This window comes from Podarcis bocagei (assembly GCF_964188305.1).
Source record: "Podarcis bocagei genome assembly, chromosome: 11".
Classification (NCBI taxonomy): domain Eukaryota; kingdom Metazoa; phylum Chordata; class Lepidosauria; order Squamata; family Lacertidae; genus Podarcis; species Podarcis bocagei.
This window is the reverse complement of record NC_138136.1, coordinates 12,989,240-13,006,769: the sequence shown is the minus strand read 5'-3', so window position 1 is coordinate 13,006,769 and position 17,530 is coordinate 12,989,240. Positions and strand designations below refer to the sequence as shown.

Here is a 17,530-nt window from a genome sequence, read left to right as displayed (position 1 = left end):
TAGGCAAACTAGGGCCCTCCAGATGTTTTGGGACTACAACTCCCATCATCCCTGACCACTGGTCCTGTTAGCTAGGGATGATGGGAATTGTTGTCCCAAACTTCTGGAGGGCCGGTGTTTGCCTATACCTGGCCTGCATCTTGTCTTCGAACAGACCCGCTGCAGAACCAATCTGCAATCAGTTTAATTTTTGAAATGAAACCAGTTTCTCAATAAGCATTTTTCAGGGGCAAAAAAAAAGGCAATAGATCTAGATTGTTTGTGAGCTACGGAGAAAAAATAGGCACTTTGTGTGCATTGATTCTAGAATGAATGTTAATGTGTATACAGCCTTACTAGAAATTTAATAAATAAGAATAATGAAATAAATAACTGGCCGTGGAAATGAATATTATCGCTGACAACACAGCTGTCAGAATACAAGGATGCTATAGCCTTCCTTCCATACATAGGGATACTTTGAATTGAGAAATATAAAGTTAGACTGTTCTTCTTTCACAAAATTTAACTGGACAGAGCCTCATGTAACACAGTAGATCTTAACTCTCCATAAATATGCATACTATATTTAATACTGGAGCAACCTGATTATACAGTATACCGAAAGCTATTAGGCTTCTTGATCATGTTAGAAAGTCAATACTCATATTTGCATAACATTCTCCATTTATGGCTTTAGTTCATGGGAACCAAAAAGAAAAGCCATTTCAAGCCCTCTTGAGAATGTCACAAACAAGAAAACACTCGCATATAAAATGTTTGAAATATTTTTCTTCAAAAGCCAGACGTAGTAGCAATTAAGCTAGGATAATTAAAGGAACAGTGCTAATTTTAGTGGAAATTAACAGTGCATTTCTCCAGGCAGTCAATCATGGAGCTTCAATTGTCTCTTTATATTATGCAAATATGATACACGTTAGTCAAACATAAGTGGTTGAAGGCTCACGTTGCCAAACGCCTCTCGAGAAAGAGACATATAATGAAGAGTTTGCATTGTTGTTAATTCAAATTAATCCTACAAAGGCAGTGCAGGCAGAGAAGGAGACAGTGGGAGTCTCATGTGATCTGGTTTTATATTTATTGATTGGTCATTTACTGGAAGCCAAGTGTTTGTTCAGTATAATTGTACAGCTAATAGCTTTGGCTAAGCCAAGCAAAAATTGCCAACTGTTCGCTTATGTATGGTACAGACTGATTGCATGCACTGAGGGTGGGAGAGTCCTGTGATTTGCATTTTATTATTTGCGTTTTATATTGTGTTCAGCTCTTTGTAATATATTAAAGACTGGGATTCAGGATCTATCATTTCTAACCCAACAGCCACAGGCTACCTTGAATTGCTCCTGTTGTTATCACCATGATTAATAATTGCATTTACTGGACTGGTAACATATGATGTTTTATTCTGTTTTTAATCTGTTGGGAGGCACCCTGAGTGGCTGGGGAAATCGAGTCGGATGGGCGGGGTATAAATATATTAATAAATTTCTTCTTCTTCTTCTTCTTCTTCTTCTTCTTCTTCTTCTTATTATTATTATTATTACTACCACCTTTTGGCACACATTATGATATAAAATACTATTTAAAAGATTTCTAAATAGTCAACAGGTGTTCAGGTAGGTTATTGTGTAAAATTAAACCAAATCAAATAAAGACCATCAGTAGTGATGTTTATATATATATGTATATATATATATATGTATATGTGTGTGTGTGTGTGTGTGTATATATATACACACACACACACACACACACACACACACACACACACACACACACATACAGTGGACACTCGGGTTGCAAACATGATCCACGCAGGATGCACATTCGCCTGCAGCATTCACAACCTGCAGCAGCACGTCTGTGCACGTGTAAGTTGCGATTCGGCATTTCTGCGCATGCGCAAAGCGCGATTTAACGCTTCTGCACATGCATGACCACCGAAACCTGGAAGTAACCCATTCCAGTATTTCCAGGTTTTGGCGGGTCTGTAACCCAAAGAAACACAACCTGAAACATCTGTAACCTGAGGTATGACTGTACTGTATATGTACTGATAAATATATATATTGATGATAAATTTATACTGTAAACTGCCCTGTGATCCTTAGATGAAGCCCAGTATATAAATTTAATAAAGCAATAAATAGCGGACCAAAATATGTACAAAATATTAAAAGGTATCACTCGAGATACCGTTCCCAGACTCAAACTTCCTGCTGCATGTAAAAGTTTTAGTATTCCAAAAGCTTTCTGTATCCAGTGCAGCTGTCTACCAACTCCACCTGGTACGCAGGCTGAGACCCTACCTGCCCGCGGACTGTCTCGCCAGAGTGGTGCATGCTCTGGTTATCTTCCGCTTGGACTACTGCAATGCGCTCTACGTGGGGCTACCTTTGAAGGTGACTCGGAAACTACAACTAATCCAGAATGCGGCAGCTAGACTGGTGACTGGGGGCGGCCGCCGAGACCACATAACACCGGTCTTGAAAGACCTACATTGACTCCCAGTACGTTTCCGAGCACAATTCAAAGTGCTGGTGTTGACCTTTAAAGCCCTAAATGGCCTCGGCCCAGTGTACCTGAAGGAGCGTCTCCACACCCATCGTTCTGCCCGGACGCTGAGGTCCAGCGCCGAGGGCCTTCTGGCGGTTCCCTCACTGCGAGAAGCCAAGTTACAGGGAACCAGGCAGAGGGCCTTCTCGGCAGTGGCACCCGCCCTGTGGAACGCCCTCCCATCAGATGTCAAAATGATAAATAACTACCTGACATTTAGAAGACATCTTAAGGCAGCCCTGTTCAGGGAAGTTTTTAATCTGTGATATTTTACTGTATTTTTGGTTTCTATGGAAGCCGCCCAGAGTGGCTGGGGAAACCCAGCCAGATGGGCGGGGTACAAATAATAAATTATTATTATTATTATTATTATTATTATTATTATTATTATTATTATTATAGTTCCAACATCCTGCAAAGTCAGATAAAGCTAAGGGCACGACAAACTTTGGGTAGGAGCCGGCAGAGAACCTTATGCAAAAATACATTTGAGTAAATGACAATCTCAAACGCCAATAAAAGCAGGAAGGGCACTGTTCAAATAACTTAACATGAACTGGAGCTAAAGATCGCAGGGATGGTTCAGACATGAACGTTAAGCAGTGATTCTTGCCTGTGCTCACTTGCTCTCCCCTCTCACCACCATGTGCAGCGATAGCCCTGTCCTGATTTGAGGCAACCCACAAATTGACACTTCATATAGCAAATTATTATTTGCAATTGCACTCCAAGTAGGACTGGAAAACCAAGAAGGGAAGAAGGAATGAAAAGGTTCCTTTGAAAGTCTAGAGATCCTGCCAAACCCAGGCATTCATTCATTCATTCAATTAATATCCCGCCCTTCATCCCAAAGGAGCCCAAGGGCAGCAAAAACACATTAAATCATCTAAAAACAGTTCCAGTACAGATGCAGACTGGCAAAGAGCTCTACTTAACAGTCTCATGGGAAGAAAAAGGTCTTCAGTAGGCACCCAGAAGACAATGAGGGAATCCCAAGAACTAGGTGCCACAACACAGAAGACCCACCCACTTCCTACATTGTGCTGAATGGACTACTGCGATCTTTGGCCCCCTATAAAATATTTGAGGGGGCTGGGACCCCAAAAATTGATGGACATTGTATTGGAAGACACAGGATCTACCCACTCTGGAAGAATGGCAGATGAAGGTGATAGACTATATGGGACTGGCTGAAATGACTGGCAGAATCCGAGACCAGGGGAAAGAGACCAGCGGAAGAAGATTGGAAGAAATTCAAAATTTATCTTAAGAAATATTGTAAAATTAATGAGTGCTAAAATGTTGAAGTTATAGAAAAAAGGGGACTACAGCTGTAAAAGATTAAGTAAAAGAAAAGAACAAGGGAAAATTAGATAAATTTAAGGGGGAGAATTTGCTGAAACAAATTTGGAAATTGGGATGCAGAAAGGGGAGGTACGAGGAAGTCGGTGAAGTAAGGTTTACGAAAAAAGGATTTGAAATTATACATGTTTGTTTATGTGTTTGTTTGTTTGTTTGTATTGTGTATTGTTTGTGTTTATATAAATTGTGAAAAACCAATAAATTTTTTTTATAAAAAAAACTAAAAGTTGATGGACATTGCCATTCAAATGGTGTGTGTCTGCCATGTCGTGAATGATTATGTGGGGCAGGGCTTACTTGCCCCCCCCCCCAATATTTTATTTAAGTTGGCAGCCCTGCCAAGCTGTATAGGGCTTCAACACCAAACCCAAGGATTTTGGTTATAACATTGAGAGACTATGGACAATAGACATGACAACAGACATTAAAACTGACAGCATGTTACATTTTGAAGGAAAATTATATGAAAATGATGTAGTGTTGGTATTTATCTCCTAGTAAATTAGCTAAGATGTATAAATAAAAGTCCAAAACATTTTGGAAATGCAAAGAAAAAGAGGGCACTTTTTATCACATGTGGTGGTCGTGTGAGATGATAAAAGACTTCTGGGAAATGATATATAAAGAATTGGGGGGGAAATGCTGAAAATAACTTTTCCTAAGTAACCAGATTCTTTTATTTTAGGTATTATGCACACAGTGACTTGCGATCTCGATCACACGCAGTCTGTAGTCCGCTGGCAGTAGGAGTACAATATGGGCATGTCTTTAAGTTAACATCTTACATTAAAAACCTGACAGTACCAAACTATCAAAGGTTATTCACCAAAGCCAGACTAAACGTCTTTCCTTCTACAGTGTTGGATGGCAGGTTGAGAGGTGTTCTCTACCAGGACAGACTTTGCTTGTGTGCTCAAGACATCGATTCCATAAAACATATTTTGTTGCATTGTGCAAAATATGAGCAAGCCAGGGCTGAACTGATACTATCCTTGCTGGTACCTTTCCTGGGAAAATCAGAGGCTTACTATTTCAGGTTCCTATTGGAAGACCGGACAAATGCTAGAACACTAGCAGTGGCAAAGTTTTTATCGGTGGTTGCAAGAACCATTGATCCCTATATTCTGAACAAAATGCTTGTTTAACCTGGAGGTAGGCTGTGTGAATTGTGTATTGCTTTGTAACGATTTGTTGGGTCTCTGGACCGTAATAAAGATTGTTGTTGTTGTTGTTGTTGTTTTAGGTATTATAGGACCAGAGTTCCTGAAGGAGCAGACAAAACTATTTATGTACACAACCACGTCTATGTTGACTCTGTTAGCCCAGAAATGGAAAGAGGGTACAACTCCAACCAAAGAAGAGTGGCAGACAAAACTGATGAGCTATGCCGAGATGGCAAAGCTTGCAGGAAGAATTAGAAACCAGGAAGAGGAGGTCTTTAATAAAGAATGGGGAAACTTTATACAGTGGTACCTCGGGTTACATACACTTCAGGTTACATACGCTTCAGGTTACAGACTCCGCTAATCCAGAAATAGTGCTTCAGGTTCAGAACTTTGCTTCAGGATGAGAACAGAAATCGTGCTCCGGTGGCGCGGCAGCTGCAGGAGGTCCCATTAGCTAAAGTGGTGCTTCAGGTTAAGAACAGTTTCAGGTTAAGTACGGACCTCCAGAATGAATTAAGTACTTAACCTGAGGTACCACTGTAATTTATTTGAAAAGCTATTGTAAACAATTACCTACATTGGTAGGATTGACCGAAAACTTGTAGTAAAGATTTGAACTATGGATTGACAAAGGATTGACAAGAATATGAAAGAGATGCAGAGGGGGAAATCATTCAATTAAGATCCGCAATGGGCACGGGAGGGAAGTCAAAGCGGATTATATGTCTATGTATTTAATTTGTGCGTTTACGTAAAATAGAAAATGCAAAAATAAAATTTATCATAAACACCAAACCCAGCACGTTGGACTGTCAGCTAGTTCAGTTCCTTCAGCAGTGACATAGCATCGTGGCAATATCCTTCCCTAGAGATCAGTCAAACCTTCCCATCTTGAACTTGCTACAGCTTTTGGGCCAACCTCAAGGGCAGCTCTGCATGGAGTATACTGCAGTAATCCAACCTGGCCATTATCAGTGCATGGATTACAGTGACCACAAACCGCCATAGCTGTCCCAACAACCTAAGCTGGTAGAAGGTAAAAGGTAAGATAAAGGACCCCTGGACGGTTAAGTCCAGTCAAAGGCAACTATGAGGTTGTGGTGCTCATCTTGCTTTCAAGCCGAGGGAGCTGTTGTTTGTCCACAGACAGCTTTCCGGGTCATGTGGCCAGCAGGACTAAACTGCTTCTGGCACAATGGGACACAGTGATGGAAGCCAGAGCACATGGAAATGCCGTTTACCTTCCTGCCACAGTGGTACCTATTAATCTACTTGCACTGGCATGCTTTTGAACTGCAAGGTTGGCAGGAGCTGGGACAGAGCAATGGGAGCTAACCCTGTCACGGGGATTTGAACCACCAGTCTTCTTATTGGGATGCCCAAAAGTCTCAGTGGTTTAGACCACAGGGCCACCCACTTCCTGAATAAACAAGCACACAATCACTGATAGGTCCACTCACCATTGTGAGGCTCAAAGCATTGAAGATGATGCCTCCCCAGCTGTTGCCATTGGCTGTGGGTTTCTTGTGATGTTACAAAAGCCCTTGGCAACTGAGTGGATATAAAGGCAGGCAAGGGGGAAAGCCCTTTTCTGTTTCCAACAGGACACAGCTGGAAATGGATGTGACATTCAGCACTGCCCAGGTTTCTTCCACTTGGAGGAGGCAAAGTGGTGAATAGAAGGAGGCAATCCTCTGGCAGTGGGATGTTAGGGAGCGTTAATAATGCAAGTTTGGCTGCTTGAAGTCTGCTGGTAGCTGTGGTTGGAAGCTGGTGGATGTCTGATGATGGACCTAAGAGAACCTGGCAGATGTTGGTGGATGGAAGCCAGTGGCTAAAGCAGACTGATGTTTGTGGATGTCGGCTGATGGAAGTTCACCTTTGGAAGACAGTCAACAGAAGCCAGTGGATCTTTGTGGACTGAGGTCAGGGCACGAACATGAATGGGTGTCATGTTTTTGGATATTGGCTGGTATATGTTTGTGTGAGTAAATGGGGGGGTTTCAAATGTGGTTGAGGCAGAATGGTGTTTGCATGTGCACAAATGTGATGTGTGAAAGGTAGATATTCATAAATAGATGGAGCCCTTGGGAGGGGGGATATTGGTTTCATGGAATCAGAGAATCAGGGAATCAAATTTGGGAGGGACCATGAGGGTCATCTAGCCCAGCCCCTTACAATGCAGGAATCTTTTTGCCAAATGTGGGGCTCATACGCACTGGCATGCTTTTGAACTGCTAGGTTGGCAGGAGCTGGGACCGAGCAACAGGAGCTCACCCCATCACAGGGATTTGAACCGCTGACCTTCTGATCAGCAAGCCCAAGAGGCTCAGTGGTTTAGACCACAGTGCCACCCGCGTCCCACTTTGACTAGAGATATCACCTTATTGACAAGAGGAACCCATCCCAGTTCTACCATAGAGAATTACGGTATATACTAAACAAGACCCTACAGCTGAAAGAAAGATTTTGTAATGGAAAGCAGCTGGCATGTTTGAAACAAGAGGAAGGGACTCGTTTTGGGGAGGTTTCAAATGTATTTCTGATAGCCTCCCTAGAAAGCACAGACTCCAGTTGAGCCACAATCTTGTTTTGCAAAGCCAAGTTGAGCTTGGAAGGATGGAAATCCCACGGATTTCCTTTTAACAGGGAATGCTGACGTCGCAGCACCTCTTCCAAATTATGGACGTAAATTAACCTTGCATTAAATAACCACAGAGCTTTTGGTGAAGGGGGGCTGTGAACGTGCACCCGGGCCTTAGAAGCCAACCAACATGTCTCTTTTCCTGAGCCCTTTGAGCTTTTGTTCAAAGTTTGAAGGCTGCTCGCTGACAAGTGATTTGTTTCCAAATGCCTCCTTCCAGCCGTCCGTGACCATCTTGTACTTAGGGATTTATAAGCAGCACGTCTCAACATTCCTAAAATCCCAGGGAGGATCTGAAAATAGAAAAAGAAATGAGCATTTAAATTAAAAGCAACGGCCCTTAAATAGAGCTGCCATGTTTTGAGGCAAGATAGTGTCTCTTTCCCCCCTCCTTCTCGCTTCCCTCCCCCCTCCCACGGGGTTGCAAGTTGCTTTTTCCAGAATACAGTGCAAAGCCACCGAGATTTGCATTCCCTCTTCTATTTATAGGAGCCTCTTTTAAAACGAAACAGGTGTCAAGTTGAATGAGACTGAAGCAGGCTTACATGTCCTATATGGCTGGGAAAGCAAGAGCCAGGGTGTGTGAGAGAGGAAACAGGGCGGCTTGGGTGATTGGCAGATCGGTTGCTGAATGGAGCGAGCAGCCAAATGGGGAAGAGGAAAAGCTGAGCTGATTCTTTGCAGGGCTTCGGCCATCTTTAATTCAATCGATTTAGGAGAATTTAATGACAGGGGAAGGGACCAGCTGGCTTTCCCGGCAGAATTAAATCCTCCAAAGATTGAGAGAGACGAAGTGAGAGTTAACTGTGCAATGCAAATCCCCTTTGGGTGGAGAGTGGCATTGGGCAGAGGGGCAGCCTTGGCAACCTCCGCCAGCTCACCCCATTGCCAGGAGAGTGATATCAGTGCCAATCCACCGGCACAAAGCTCTCCCGTCCACTCACTGAACAGGCAGACAGGAGTGATGTTGTCTGGGACCCTGCCAGTGGGAACCATTGGAAAGCCCTGGAATGGGGCATTCAATGGGCCGGTGGGAAGGCCAAGGGTCCAGATAATGGGTCAATTACAGTGGTACCTTGGGTTAAGTACTTAATTCATTCCGGAGGTCTGTTCTTAACCTGAAACTGTTCTTAACCTGAAGCACCACTTTAGCTAATGGGGCCTCCTGCTGCTGCCGCGTCGCTGGAGCACGATTTCTGTTCTTATCCTGAAACAAAGTTCTTAACCTGAAGCACTATTTCTGGGTTAGCAGAGTGTGTAACCTGAAGCGTATGTAACCTGAAGCATATGTAACCCGAGGTACCACTGTATTTGCTTTGGATAGGGTCATGCTTCCCCTGAAACAGCAAGTTAGTAGTCTTGGGGTGCTCCTGTGTGCATCTACCTCAGCAGCTAGGAGTGTCTTCTACCATACAGTGGTACCTCAGGTTAAGTACTTAATTCGTTCCAAAGGTCCGTTCTTAACCTGAAACTGTTCTTAACCTGAAGCACCACTTTAGCTAATGGGGCCTCCATCTGCCGCTGCGCTGCCGGAGCCCGATTTCTGTTCTTATCCTGAAGCAAAGTTCTTAACCTGAAGCACTATTTCTGGGTTAGTGGAGTGTGTAAGCTGAAGCATATGTAACCTGAAGCGTATGTAACCCGAGGTACCACTGTAGTCGCCTTTGACTGGACTTAACTGTCCACGGGGTCCTTTCCCTTTCCCTATCTCTACTCTAAGGGAGAAGGCAGTCCAATTGGTAAGAGAGTCTGATGTCCAGAACTTCAAATAGATCTTGGCCACAGCCATCATTTATTTATTGCAATAGGGAGATTAGCAATTGTCATTTTAGCACTGTTTTGGATCACGTCTCACTTCTAATGGATGCTCTTCAGTATCTTCCTAACTTCAACATTCCTAACTCTCCCTGGGAGAGGCTACTGCCAGTAGAAGTGGCAGGTGAGTGTGGGCCCGGGTTTTGAGGGTTGGGCTCTAGGTCACATGACTGAGCAGAAGAGGGTTTGTTGTGTCCCACCCTCAGCTCTCTGCCACAATGTCCCTTTGGGGGACTTATACTGGTGCAAGTTGCACAGGTTTCAGCTGCCCCAGATGAGCTGCAGTGAGGGACTTCAGGCCAATGTAGATAGGAAAGCCCAAGGTTGGCCAAATCCAAACTCTCTCATCCTGCTGGATCTTGAGTTTGGATTGTGCTGTAAGTTAGTGCTGTTGCCTCTGTATTAAATGAACACAGTGAGATTTTTAACAGTGAAACTAGGATGTGGCTTGATTTTGGATGAAATTATCATCATCATCATCATCATCATCATCATCATTACTTTATGCCTCTATGTGTATGGCTTTTCCGCACATACCCTTTAGTCTGTCCCAACAGATTTTCCTTCCTACTAGACAGAAGTACTGTTTTTGGGGGACAGGAGGTGGGCAGGAGTGGAGGACTCCCAGGTCCTGAATGGGGTAACTGTGCCCCTGAAGAACCAGGTGTGCAGCCTGGGAGTCATTTTGGACTTGCAGCTGTCCATGGAGGGGCAGGTCAACTCTGTGTCCAGGGCGGCTGTCTACCAGCTCCATCTGGTATGCAGGCTGAGACCCTATCTGCCCACGTACTGTCTCGCCAGAGTGGTGCATGCTCTGGTTATTTCTCGCTTGGACTACTGCAATGCGCTCTACGTGGGGCTACCTTTGTAGGTGACCCAGAAACTACAACTAATCCAGAATGCGGCAACTAGACTGGTGACTGGGAGTGGCCGCTGAGACCATATAACACTGGTCCTGAAAGACCTACATTGGCTCCCAGTACGTTTCCGAGCACGATTCAAAGTGTTGGTGCTGATCTTTAAAGCCCTAAGCAGCCTCGGTCCAGTATATCTGAAGGAGCGTTTCCACCCCCATTGTTCAGCCTGGACACTGAGATCCAGCTCCTAGGGCCTTCTGCCGGTTCCCTCATTGCAAGAAGTGAAGTTACAGGGAACCAGGCAGAGGGCCTTCTTGGTAGTGGCACCCACCCTGTGGAACACCCTCCCATCAGATGTCAAGGAGATCTGAAGGAGAAGACATCTGAAGGTATAAGAAGTTTTTTAATGTTTAATATTTTATTATGTTTTTGTGTATGCTGGAAGCACCCAGAGTGGCTGGGGCAACCCAATCAGATGGACGGGGTATACATAATAAAATTGTTTTTAATATTTACCCAGTGTGAAAGGGATTGCCCTGCAGGTTGCTTATGGAAGGGGTAGGCCAAAATTGATGCTCTTTTTACAGAAAATGTGGGGAGAGAAGCACTCTGCTTTGTAAGTGGTGTCTACCATGTTGAAAGTACACCAATAAAATGGTTTATTGAATATTTACATATAAATTATAAACAGATAAAAACATTGGCAGGAATATTGTGATAACCTGCAGTTTCATAAGCGTGTATATTTAAAGAAGATGAATAAACGAGTAAATTAAGTTAATTTGGATATGCAGAAGATATTAAAAGCAAATTTAAGGAATCGCAGAAAGAGGGGGAATGGAGTAAATTTTGAAATGTTAAAATGAAGTGCCTCCAATTCCCAATATTGGACCCTCCGGCAAAGACTGGCCGGCGACTGCTTGCCAACCATGTATGCTTGATAAATTGGAGCCCTGCCATAATGTCTCTGAAGTTTCACCAGCTTCCATCTGCAGTAATCATATGGGCATCATGACCACAGTTGCGCATTTGATCCTGTGATATATCTGACCACTGTTCCTTAAATCCTTTTTAGAGGTGGCAGGCAGGCAGATGAACCCGAGTTACCCAGTGTTGCTCGCTGCCAAAGAGTCTCAGGTTGCAGCCGTTCCTCCTCGAGGCTGCAATCATGCGCCCATCAGCCAAAAGGAAAGAATATAGTGAGCAAATCAGTGAGCAAAAAAATAGTGAGCAAATCAGAAGGAAGCAGCATGGGTTATTTGGAAGTCTGTCCAGAATGCCAGTTTGGGCTGTTCTGGCTGTCTCCAAGTACCCCAAGCTGTGTGCAAACTTAAAGTTGCTGGCTGTCATTCTCTTTCTCATACAATTGCATACAATTACAGATAGGTAGCCGTGTTGGTCTGCCATAGTCAAAATAAAAAAATAAAAAAATTCCTTCCAGTAGCACCTTAAAGACCAACTAAGTTAGTTCTTGGTATGAGCTTTCGTGTGCATGCACACTTCTTCAGAACCTTCTGAAGAAGTGTGCATGCACACGAAAGCTCAACTTCTGAAGAAGTGTGCATGCACACGAAAGCTCATACCAAGAACTAACTTAGTTGGTCTTTAATTGCATACAATTCCAGGATAATCAGGTGCCCCTCAACCTCCCACTTGTCCATTGGGTCTCTTTCTTTGAAATTCATTCCCATTGCTTCCTATCCCTCTAGCTTTCAGTTGACACTTCTGTTTATTTGTCAGGGCATTTACTGTACTTTTCGCTCTATAGGACACACCCGACCATAGGACGCACCTTGTTTTAGAGGGGGAGAACAAGGGAAAAAAATTCTCCCCCTCTCTGCTCAGCGCCCCTTCAGCGAAGCGGCAGGAGAAACAGAGCCCCTTCCATTTCTCCTCCCGCTTGGCTGAAGGGGCACTGCGCAGCTCTCCCTCGCTGAAGCCGGGAGAGCAAGGCTCTCCTGGTTTCAGCGAAAGGAACCTGAAGCCTGCGGAGCACAGCGGGAACTCGCGCTGCACACCGAAGGCTTCAGGCGGCTATCCCTGAAGCTTGGAGAGCTTGTGCACGACCCCTCTCGCACTCCAGGCTTCAGTGAAAGCAACGCAAAGCCTCCGGAGCGCGGAGGGAGCACTCCCTCTGCGCTTTGGAGGCTTCGTGTTGCTATTGCTGAAGCCAAGAAGCCTGCATTCGCTCCATAGGACGCACACACATTTCCCCTTAATTTTTGGAGGGGGAAAAGTGTGTCCTATAGAGCGAAAAATACGGTATTCATTTATTTTGAAAAAGAGGTTCCTGAACTTGTTGGCTTTTTTTTAGGGGGACCAACCAACCAAACTTTGTTGAGCACGCAGTCAAGGTTGTTGAGCTATTTTTTTTGGGGGGGGGGGAGATTGCCCCTAAGTAATCTTCTCTTCTTCACCCACTCACCCTACCAACGATTTTGGCACCTTACGATGGCTCCCTCTGCTGCACCACACCTATCGCCATGCTGCTGTGCCACAATACTACAGAGGTGCTGGAATGCACCAAAGAGGTGCCGGAACTCAGTTCTGGTGAGTTCCACCTGAAAAAGCCCTGCCTACACTCACCTTGAAGGTGCAGCATTTTAGACCAGGTCCTCAAGGTGGTTTTGAGTACCACCTTTGCTTCTAGCAGAATGTCCTCCTCATCAGTGGTGTAGCGTGGGTTGCCAGTACCCGGGGCCACATGGTGAGAAGGAAATGGATGGAGTACGCATGCGCATTCAACTGCCTAATGACATCCATGTCACACAAGAGACCGAAACTGCAGAGATAAGAAAAGAAGAGTCATTCCGTTGTCTGCAGATGTCACTTCCTGGTTCACATGGAGAAGCCATTTTTAATAGAGCCCAGTGTCGGAAGCACACAGCAGTATTGAGGCAGCACCGGATGTTGAAATTTTGCACCTCCACAAATTTGCACCTGGGGAAACTGCCCCTTTGCCCCCTCCCACATGCTATATTACTGCTCCTCATGATGGGAAGCTGTTCCAGCTGCTTGGTTGCCGCTTTGCTTAATGACTCTTTCCAAAATTCAGGATTTATGCTGGTCAGTTGACACGATGCCCAAGGGTAAAAAAAGAAATCCATTTGTAATCAGAAAGCTCTCTTGGGGAGGACTGCACAATAATGTGAGTTAACAAAGAGCTGGTTTGCAAGCACTGAAGGAGGGATTGATTGAGGCTGGAGGAACATGGCTCAATTGATAGAAAAGCATTACCAAAATCATTTTGTTGGGTCTCTTTACCACTTCCACCCAAAATAATATGTCAAAGGTAGCCTAGGGGAATGGCATAGGTTTCAAAGAAATAGCTTCACTGCAGAGTGCTCTTTCTGGATGCTTTTCATTCACCAAGTGTCATCTTGCATATTGACAGCACGTCGTCTCGTTAAAGACTCATTGCAGAGCATTCCAGAGGAATATTACCTTACCCACTGGAAACTTGGACCAGTGAGTCTATCATGCCTTACAGTATTGACAGGGTTGCCTGGGTCACTTCTGCCTTCTATGCTGGCCTAACAGAACGTGGAAGGTTGGTTCTTGCAACCTGTGAGTGCTTTGCTGGGTGGGCATTTTGAATACCAAGGTTTATTCAACTTACGAATTGCTTCCCGCAACAAAAAGTCCTGGTGCAGTTTGCAACGAGGATAAAAGGCAGTAATAAAAAGACATAACAATATTAAAGACATCGTCATATATATATATATATATATATATATATATATATATATTCAATCAATCAATCAATCAATCACTGATGCAGCCAAAATGTTGGGGAAAGCAAAAATCTCCTTTGCCTGGCACCAAAATAATGACAAAATTATGCCTGATGGGTCTCTCTGGGGAGCAACTGCGGAAAATGCCTGTTCTCTCATCACCACCCTCTGGACTGTCCTCAGAGAAATGCCTAAGATGATGATCTCATAGTCCACACTGGATCATAAGCTTGGATACGACCACAAAAGGCCTTTTCTTCAGCCACCACTCACAAGGTAGAAGGTGGGGCTCTCAAAAGATCTCGATTGATAGGCTCAGGTGGAAGTAGACACTCATTTCAATACCTGGGCCAGGCCATCTACAAATCTGAAGGCAAAACCTGGCATCTGGAATTTAACCTGGAAAGAAATTGGCAGCCGGTGAAGCGCTTTCCAGTCTGGTATGACATTTTCTCAGTGGTCAACCACAGTCAATCTGTCCACCACATTTTGGACCAGTTAAGGGTATGGTTCACAAATGCTCTTCTGGGTCAATCCCATGTACAGTGGGTGCCCCGCAAGACGAATGCCTCGCAAGACGGAAAACCCGCTAGACGAAAGGGTTTTCCGTTTTTGAGCTGCTTCGCAAGACGATTTTCCCTATGGGCTTGCTTTGCAAGACGAAAACGTCTTGCGAGTGTTCCGATTTTTTTCCGCTTTCCCCCCCTTTTTCTAAGCCGCTAAGCCGCTAATAGCATTTTAGCCGCTAATCCTCTAAGCCTTTAATAGCCTCTAAGCCTTTAATAGCCGCTAAACCGCTAATAGCGCTAATCCGCTAATAGGGTTGCTTCGCAAGACGAAAAAACCGCTAGACGAAGAGACTCACGGAACGGATTAATTTCATCTTGCGAGGCACCACTGTACTGTAGAGCAGCCAAAATTCATGAAAGTCACTGCAAACTGTCAAACCACCTGAATGCCCAGTGCTGGACTTAGTGACATCCTTAAGCTGTGATCTGGGTCAAAAGGGTGAGACTCTGTCCAGAGCCAGGCTTCCTAGTGTTCCTCTCTTGCTCCCAATAGCATAGAGCCCTTCTTCATCTTAAGCATTGTGAAGTTTCTTTGGTTTCACCATCTATTTTTGTTTCTTGAAGTCTCTTTCTTCATCTCTCCATTGTTTGGTCCTCTTTCTTAGCATGTTACCTACTATGTATTCTACCTTCAGCATCCTCGCTGCCAGCTTGCTGTCCCCTGAGAGCCAGCGTGGTGTAGTGGTTAAGAACGGTGGACTCGTAATCTGGTGAACCGGGTTCGCTTCCCTGCTCCTCCACATGCAGCTGCTGGGTGATCTTGGGCTAGTCACACTTCTTTGAAGTCTCTCAGCCTCACTCACCTCACAGAGTGTTTGTTGTGGGCGAGGAAGGGAAAGGAGATTGTTAGCTGCTTTGAGACTCCTTTGAGTAGTGATAAAGCGGGATATCAAATCCAAATTCTTCTTCTCCTTCTTCTCCCCCCCCCCAAGTTTCCCTACATCCCGGGACAAATGCCCATAGGACGTCCCTATTTTCATTGGAGAAATGTCGAAAGGTATGTAGCCATCATCTGGGTGAAGTTTAAATCCTTGCCAAACAGATGAATTTCCCTTCCCTCATAGAAGGTGGGCTGTACATTGTCTTGTTCTCTGAGCAGCTGTACCTTCCGAGTTACCCATGAGTTCAGACTAGTCAGCATCAAAAGCTTTTTGGTCATGTGTGCAATGAAACAGAGATTATTTCACCCATTCTGAGTCAATATAGCATCAAGTCTGGGATCAGGCTGGTCTAGTTTAGGGAAGCTTTTAATGTTTGATGTATTACAGTATTTTATTTTTTTTGGAAGCCACCCAGAGTGGGTGGGGTATAAATAATAAATTATTATTATTATTATTATTATTATTATTATTATTATTATTATTATTATTATTATTATTATGTCTAGCCTCCAGATAACCTCATCTTTCATTTTGGTAAAGATATATTTTGTAGTTCGCATGATTTTGCTGGCACTGTTTTTGGTTTAGACTCAAAAACCCAACGTAGCCTGGGTCAAGACATTCAGTGTCCAAAGGATTAGGTTGCTGTATACAGTTCCCTTTCTCCTTCTGGTTTTTATTGTCAGTTGGTTGAATAAATATTCTCAATTGTTTCCCCAGAATGACAAAATTTCAATTCTTTGTTTTGAAACCAGAATCTGTTGTGGATTTTAAAATGCTGAGTATATTTAGCCTTGGATGAAGTGCTAACCCACAGATGCAAACAATAAATTCCAAGATTCACCCAGCATAAGAAAGAATACATTGCAAAAAATAAAAATAAAAATCCTCTTATGTGGTCTATAAATGTACCTGGTTTGCTTTGGGGGCTCAGTTCTTCCAGTATGGTGAACAGTCTTGTTATGTAAGTTGTGATCACTACAGAGGGTGGGATGGAGAGAGCCTCTCAAATGTCCTTAGAAAACATTGTGGACTATTTAATATCTGGCTTGGTAAGCACAGTAGTTATGAAACAGCTTTTTAGAATAATTTTGGAACTCTGCCTCTGTTTCTGTTTATTTTAAGGCTTATTTGCAAGGGATAGAGTGACCGTGTCCTAAAGTATACTCCAAGCGAACCCTCTCAACCTAACAAATTAATACCCTACCAATAAGGTCATTTCTTGAAGCGAAGACCCAATGTTAACGATGCCCACAACCGTTGCCAGCGTTTTCATCATCCTAATAAATTTACTCTCAATTTCAGGAGGTGAGATCAGGACATGGTGGACCAAAGAGGCAAGAGGGGTTCACAGGGGTCGGTCTGCCCTCACTGCCACATATTTAGGAGACTCCAGGCAGGTCTCCAGTACTTAGGTCACAGTTCTCAAATGTCAATAGAATGAAGGATCTCTGGGCTACTTCGCTCCCTGCCTCTGGAAACCTCTAGGTAACGATGTTCCACATTTGTGTTTTAACGCTTTGTAAAAATGTATTGCCAGGTTTGTTTACACATTTATAATGTGTGTCATTTGCCTGTTTTGGCTTCATGAAATTAAGACCATTTGCATGAACAGGGCAACACGTTTGTTCTGGAATACAAAATTGTTAAGCTTAGTAGCCTTAAGAACAGTGCCTGCTAAAATAATTGGAATAAGCTTCAGAAACCTGGGTTCCCAGGCACAATTAAATATTCTCTAGTTTTGTTGTTGTGAACCTTTTGAAATACATACCCTCACATTTTCCAAACTTGCAAAAGCTTCAGGACTAGAAACAACGACATTATTATTGTTTTTAAAAATTCTTACAGTGGTTCCAAAAGCCACATGTACTGGTTGGGTGTTGCCAACCAATTTCTGAGTTTGTGCAGTAGAAGGAAATGAATGCATTTATGGTTGTGCTTATACA

At 43.8% G+C, this 17,530-nt stretch overlaps 1 long non-coding RNA gene across 1 annotated transcript; it reads right to left on the bottom strand.

Moving 5' to 3' along the window:
* Nucleotides 1–5,637: 5,637 nt before the first annotated feature.
* On the bottom strand, nucleotides 5,638–16,609 carry LOC308597842. The gene is made up of 3 exons (XR_014013193.1): nucleotides 16,497–16,609; nucleotides 12,987–13,182; nucleotides 5,638–8,021 (listed from the first exon to the last, which is right to left on the bottom strand). It is a non-coding gene; the product is annotated as an uncharacterized lncRNA (long non-coding RNA).
* Nucleotides 16,610–17,530: the final 921 nt, after the last annotated feature.